Source organism: Anopheles ziemanni, chromosome 3 (assembly GCF_943734765.1).
Source record: "Anopheles ziemanni chromosome 3, idAnoZiCoDA_A2_x.2, whole genome shotgun sequence".
Classification (NCBI taxonomy): Eukaryota; Metazoa; Arthropoda; class Insecta; order Diptera; family Culicidae; genus Anopheles; species Anopheles ziemanni.
This window is the reverse complement of record NC_080706.1, coordinates 84,919,495-84,925,690: the sequence shown is the minus strand read 5'-3', so window position 1 is coordinate 84,925,690 and position 6,196 is coordinate 84,919,495.

Here is a 6,196-nt window from a genome sequence, read left to right as displayed (position 1 = left end):
TCATTTGCGCCCGAGGTCGAAAGCTCATTTCTAGGAGTTTTCCTTCCTTTATGCTGCTTTCACTGTCGGCAATCTTTCATTGGATCGCGGTGTTTTTTTTTGTTCTGGTACCTAGAATCCCTTTTCGCTGGGCAGAGGTTTGTCTTTTGCAATTTAAAATTTCCCGGGATATTTTATATTAGAATGTCAAGTTGCATAAAAAAACACTATAACTTTTTCATTTCCTCAAAAGAGGAGGAAACAGAATATCAGGATGCCGCATGTTAGCCTAGAAGTCGGTTGTTGGTAAGCATTGTAGGAATTAAGCCGGCATTTTTTACCGGCACCCCCAACATTTTTCCTTTTTTTCTTTCTTTCTTCTTCGGTAACTGGACAATTTCCGACCGTTTTCCAGCTCCTGGAATGCCCAAAACGTGTGGGCGCTGCATCTGATCAACTTAATTAGCAAGCGTATTTTCATTAAAGTATAATTTTCCTGCAACATTCCACAGCAGTTGCAACTGCATAGCACCGAAAGGTGATTTTGTTTTCCTTCTCCATAATCCAGAGGGAATCGGGTTTGGGAAAAGTGTGCGGTGCAACAAGAAAGCCGTGCGGAAAAAAAGCTCCGGTAATAGAAAAAAACAAATCATAAAGAAGTGGCACCAGCTGCTGGTCGTCGCCGGCGCACCGGATGTACGGTGGGTAAAACTAGTGTAATATTTCCATTCAAATGTGGGTGATATTTCATCCGGTCTGAGGTCTGCATCCACGGTTGGCCCACGCTCCATGTGTCTGGGGGAAAATGAGAAAATTTTCCTCAAAGAATCGGTCCCGGGTCGATCGGTGGCGGATTGGGGGGAAGGGAAACAAACCAAGAAGAGCGGAGAGCACAAATAAAAACCCAACCCGGGAAAACCCTTTTCAATTCACTCCGGCGGAAAACTGTCGCTTAGTGTGCGCGTCCAGTTGTAATGTGCACGCTGGAGTCTTCCTATTCTATGCGGACAGTTTTGTAAGAAAGGGTTCTGCGTTTTTTATCTCACCATTTTCCCCTCCCCCTGGAACTGGAGTCAAAGATTAGACAAGTTTTGTCATAAATTTGCGGACGAAAGAAGAATTTCCCCTGCGTGGGAGTTGACAGGACCGCAACCATACAAATGCATCCACATGCAGCTGCAGTGGTGAAGTGTTGATGCCAGCACTAACGGTATTGCTATGTTTGAATCATAAATTCGAAATAAATTTGTTTGTTTTTTTTCCCTCCATAAATGTTTATGCCCAACAAAATTATTTAAAGTTCGTTCTATTTCGCAAAAAAACTAACGAGATAGCAAGTAAATAACTTATATTGTAGAAAACTAAAAAATTATAAAACAAAAGGAAAGCTTATTTCAAATAAGTGAAACGTCAGCACTGAACACGTAGAAAATAATAAACTGGAAAAAGGGGGGTAAAAAGTATTGAAAAGTTGAGTAAAAACAATACTTATGAAAATGAATAAAAAGAGAAGTGAAACGTAATATTTAATGGTTTCCTTCGAAAGTTTTAAGACTTTTAGTCTGTTCTTTGTGATGTTTTCCCTTTCTGACCGCAAATACTTTCTGATGGATTCTTGCTGATTCTTTTTTTGTCTTCTACTATTTTTCCCAACTGCTTTGGAAGGCATTATCGTCGTTGGCAAATCATCTTTATAATTATGTTTGAACGTGCCGCGATTACGTGCCGGCCCAGCGAGATTATTTTAAAATAATTACTGCCCGCGACAGAGCGACAGGAAGGTTGAACTTTTCCTTCCCTCGTCATTTGCTAGAAGAAACATCCGAGGATTCTCCGAGCTTCTCGTCTTGTTTTCTTTCCGTTCTCAGTTTCTTTTCCAACCTTTCCGAGCGCGATATAAATTTACAGCCTTAAGATGGACTAGATTTTTGTGTTTTCCGCTTCCGCCTTGGACTGTTTTTCGTAAGATTTGCGCGTTTCCGACGCTGTCTACGGTTCGTGCCTTCTTTCATTATCCTATTTTGGTCGTGTGCGTTTTTCCATCTATTTTCGTAACCACAGGCTTTCTTTTCGACGTTGAATGCTAAAGGTTTGTGTTTTTACTCTTAATCGATCATGCCAGATTTTCCCTGGTAAGGGAAGATTTCTTTGTTTTCTTCTTATTTTTAAACTTTTGCTCAGAAAGGGCTGACTTTGGTTTGTTTCCCCCTTTCACTCCCACCCGTCCCCATGATCGTTTTCCCTAGCGCAAGGTTAATTCCATACACCTTTTTTTTCCCTTATCCCACCATTCAATTCGCTTTTCAATAGAGTGTAGACGGAAAAGTTTTTCATCTGCCGCCTGGACCTCGTCATATACATACGAAGGGATCTATTTTTCTAAGTGTGCTGGTCGTTCCCTGCTGCCACCCGTTGCTCGAACCGAACCTTTCATTTCTTTTCCAACTTCCGTGCGAGTACTGTTTGAAGGTTTATGCCAAAAACAATTTTCTTCAAATTTATTTGAAAAAGTTTTCCACTGCCACTCCCGATCCCACGGACAGGTCCTTTTCTCCCCCCCTGTCCCTCGCCGTTCGGTGGACCGTCTGCACATCACAACACTTTTTCACACTCCACCAGCGTCGGGTTCCATTTTCCGGTGCGCTTCGATACCGCTCCGCAAAAGGAAGGACTGTCCATAACGGAGTGCCAAATGCAGGTTCACTTCCGCATTTCGACGTGGTGGTGGTGGAGGGGGGCACGGGTTGGACTATTTTTGTTCGGGAAAAAGGAATTCTGGCGATGGTTTTCTATTTGTGTGCTTTGGCTTTTCCTTTTTTTTAGTTTTTTTTGCGCCTCCACCGTCAACTTTCACTCCGTCGTCGGTTCGGCCGCTGCTGGGGAACCGCTTCTTGTGCTTCTTTGCCTATGAATGGCCTTTTATTCCCGGTAAGAATTTCACTCGGCATCATTTTTACCGCCACCAGCAGCCTCATGTACCATGTTCATCCGGGGTGTATTCTCGTACTTAGTTTGCGCTTGGATTTTTCTCTATCAAAGTTATGAAGTTGCTTCGTTTCACTTACCCCGGCGAAAAACGGTCAATGAAAAGCGTTTCGGACGAGTTTGTGCAGTTCTTTCCTGTTGGTTTCTTCACTTTCTTTTTTCCGTCTTTCGCCTGCCCCAACGATGCCCCGTGTCGTTTGTTGTTTTTCTTATCTTTCTTTTTTGTTGGAGCTAGGAGTTTTTTTATAGAGTGTCGGTGTGTGTGTGTGTGCTTCCATAGTGAAGGAATCTCTTTTGACAAGCTGCAACTTCAACCTCGACCGTACCGCACCGATCTACTCCGGCCAAGGACGCACATGTCGTTTTCCGTTTTCCGCGTAATTCGGAGATGTAAAGAAAGGTTGGTTTCTCCCCGCCTTCGGGCCGGGATCACCCGACGCCAGCCGATGCTTTCATGTGCATTTCCGGCCAGCGAGTTGCTGCGAAAACTTCATAGCCATTCCAGGCGCCTTACCGCACCCGGTTTTTCCTGTGGGATCGAAGCCCGCGGGATGTGCTGGCCAAACCAGCGGCTTTCCTAACCTCGAACATACGCACACCGAGCGCGTTGGTATTTTCTTTGTCCAGGCGAGGATCCGCTCCAACTCCAAAAGCCCTTCCCGCGAAAAGCGATATATGGTATGGTTGTCCTTTATAACAAACCTCCGGGCTGGGAAAACTGTTTAAACGACGATGAAAGAGACGGAAAGACAAAGCTTTTCTTTGCAAACGCTGTATGTCTCCGCTTTTGCGTAACCTACTACTGGCAGGAGGCAATTGTGAGGATTAGACGGACGGAAAGGATACCGGAAAAGCCGAAGGTAGGTACGGTCCCGGAAAAACGGGAAGAAAAAACAACTTTTCAACTAACGCAACGATACCACCGAAGTCTAGTGATCGCTTTTACAATATTGAAGTTTTCGCATCCGGTTTCCGGATAAGTTTTCCTCCTTCCTAACACCCTGGCCAGGCGTGCTTCGGTCCATCCCCCCGCACCCTTCCCGTACCCTTTTTTACTGGCAAACGATTTTGCGAGCCATTGTCATGCGTTTCACACAGGCCAGTTTTTCTTCCTTGAACAACTTTTTTTTCAACGTTCGGTACCAATCGGGTTTGAAGGACTCGTAGATTTTTTTTTGTGTTCACTCTTGTTCGAATTTTCTTTCCATCTTATTTTTTTTTCATTTTGGTCCACGGCGCCATCGCTGGTACCGTGGTGATGCCTTTGTTCAAATTTTAATTGATGGAGCCCAGGTGAACGTAGCAGCAAATAAGAAAACCCGAACTCCCGGCACGCCACGGCAGGAAAATAACTTCCAAACCGAGCGACCGGGTTGTGCGGAACATAAGACGCACCGAGTTCAAATAAAAAATAAATTCCCCATCTTTCCGGGTTTGGACGGTTTTGTCTTCTTTCAGTTGCTTTTTTGTGCCTAGCTGCCGTTCCCTGCCTGCCGGAAATGTAAGTTATGCGAATCATAAATTATGCTACCGTGAAATTACTTGCAAAGCAATAGAACACGACGCCGCCCACGTTGGAGCTTCCTGTTATCATTTTTAATTCTTTTTCCTCGGCCGTCCAGTTAGGTTTTGCCGAGAAATAATCACTAGGAAGTGGTTTTGAGCTGCGGCACAGCTTTTGCATTAAAAAGTGTCTTCAGAAACGGGTGTTCGGGTCGAAGAATTATTAATTTGTTGTGATGACTCTCCCGGTGGACTTATTACCGTAGGAAACACCGATGTAGCCACCGACCATGTCAAGCAATTATGCTTTGCATGGCGTAAAAGATGCCTATTTTCTTACTCCGTAGTGATTGATTTAAGCCACAAAGTTTTGATGATAATTATTATCATCATAATGCAAAGATAGCACAATTTTGTGTTATTTTTATAGATTTAGAAAACTCTTGTGCTTAGAAATTACTTCAATGATACCATTTTGTATAATTGTAAAATCTCATTTGGCTAAACGCACAACGCAAAAAGGATGTAAGCATACCATTGCTAATCTTTTAAACGGGAAAACTCAATTTATATCTTTTCTAAACGCCTGTCCATAATACGCCCTTTCAATCCGATTGTATAAAATTGCTTCGTTTTTTATTTCTCTTTATGTGGCGCAGGGATTTTCCTTTGCTTGATGCATATGCACACATCAAAAGAACACCGGTTAGCCACGAACCAAAGTCTCAATGATTAACGGGCGGCAGCTTCAAAGCGAACGCCGTCCTATTGCGATCGAATGTATCGTTAATGGATAAGGAGTTCGATTGGTGGTTGGGTTTGTTTTTGTACGAAAAAAAATGCCCCCACCCGAATCGGGAAAGCTGATGTATGGGAAATGTTTGTAAAATGTTGTTTTCCCGAAACAGATTGATGTGGGAGGGTGTTACGGTTTTTTTATTTTATTTTTACACAAGAGGCTCACATTAACCGCTGAATCGGAACCTGTTTGATGTTTTTATCTATATCTCCCTTTTCGGGTAAGGGATTCGGAAAAGGCAAGCTTCGGGCATTAATTCATCGATCAACGACGAGGCTCGGTGGTTGTGTAATTTTTCATTTTACCTCCAACCAAAAAACGGGGCCGGTGCGTGGGGTGCGATATTAACGGAACATCTCACCCATATCTGCAAGGGCTGGCGGATTTACATCGGACGGTTCTCGTCTTATTTTCGCATCCCTCAGATTTTTTCATACTCACATTAATGAAAATAGCAAAGCGTTAACAATTTGTCGTAAATTTTCTGCTAAAGTTGCGCGAACTCCGTAAGCCTAGCGGTTTTGTAGTGCGAGCTTTATCCTCCCTATCCCGCTACGACGAAGATGGCTCCCATCGCTGCACGGGACATCGTTAGCGTGCGAGGCGGGAAAATTCTGCTTGACTGTCGCCATTTCCATTTCACCGCATCTCGCACACCGAAATTTGTCACCCTTAGGAAATAAATCAAAATTCTACCGAATAAGCGCGCGAGCGCTTGATCCCACCTTTCCCTTGGCGTATTCCCCCCTAAAACCCACCCAACTCGGAGCCCTCTCCGTGGTTCGATCGTGCGGAGTCAAACCGTTTAACTCAAGCTCGCGCACCAGCTCAAGCGGGCGCGTGTGGCCGTGTTGAAAACCGTCCCGGAAAAGCCGGAAAAATATGCACTGCCTTGCGGGTTCGGAATTTCACGCCCGCCGTCTCCCACCA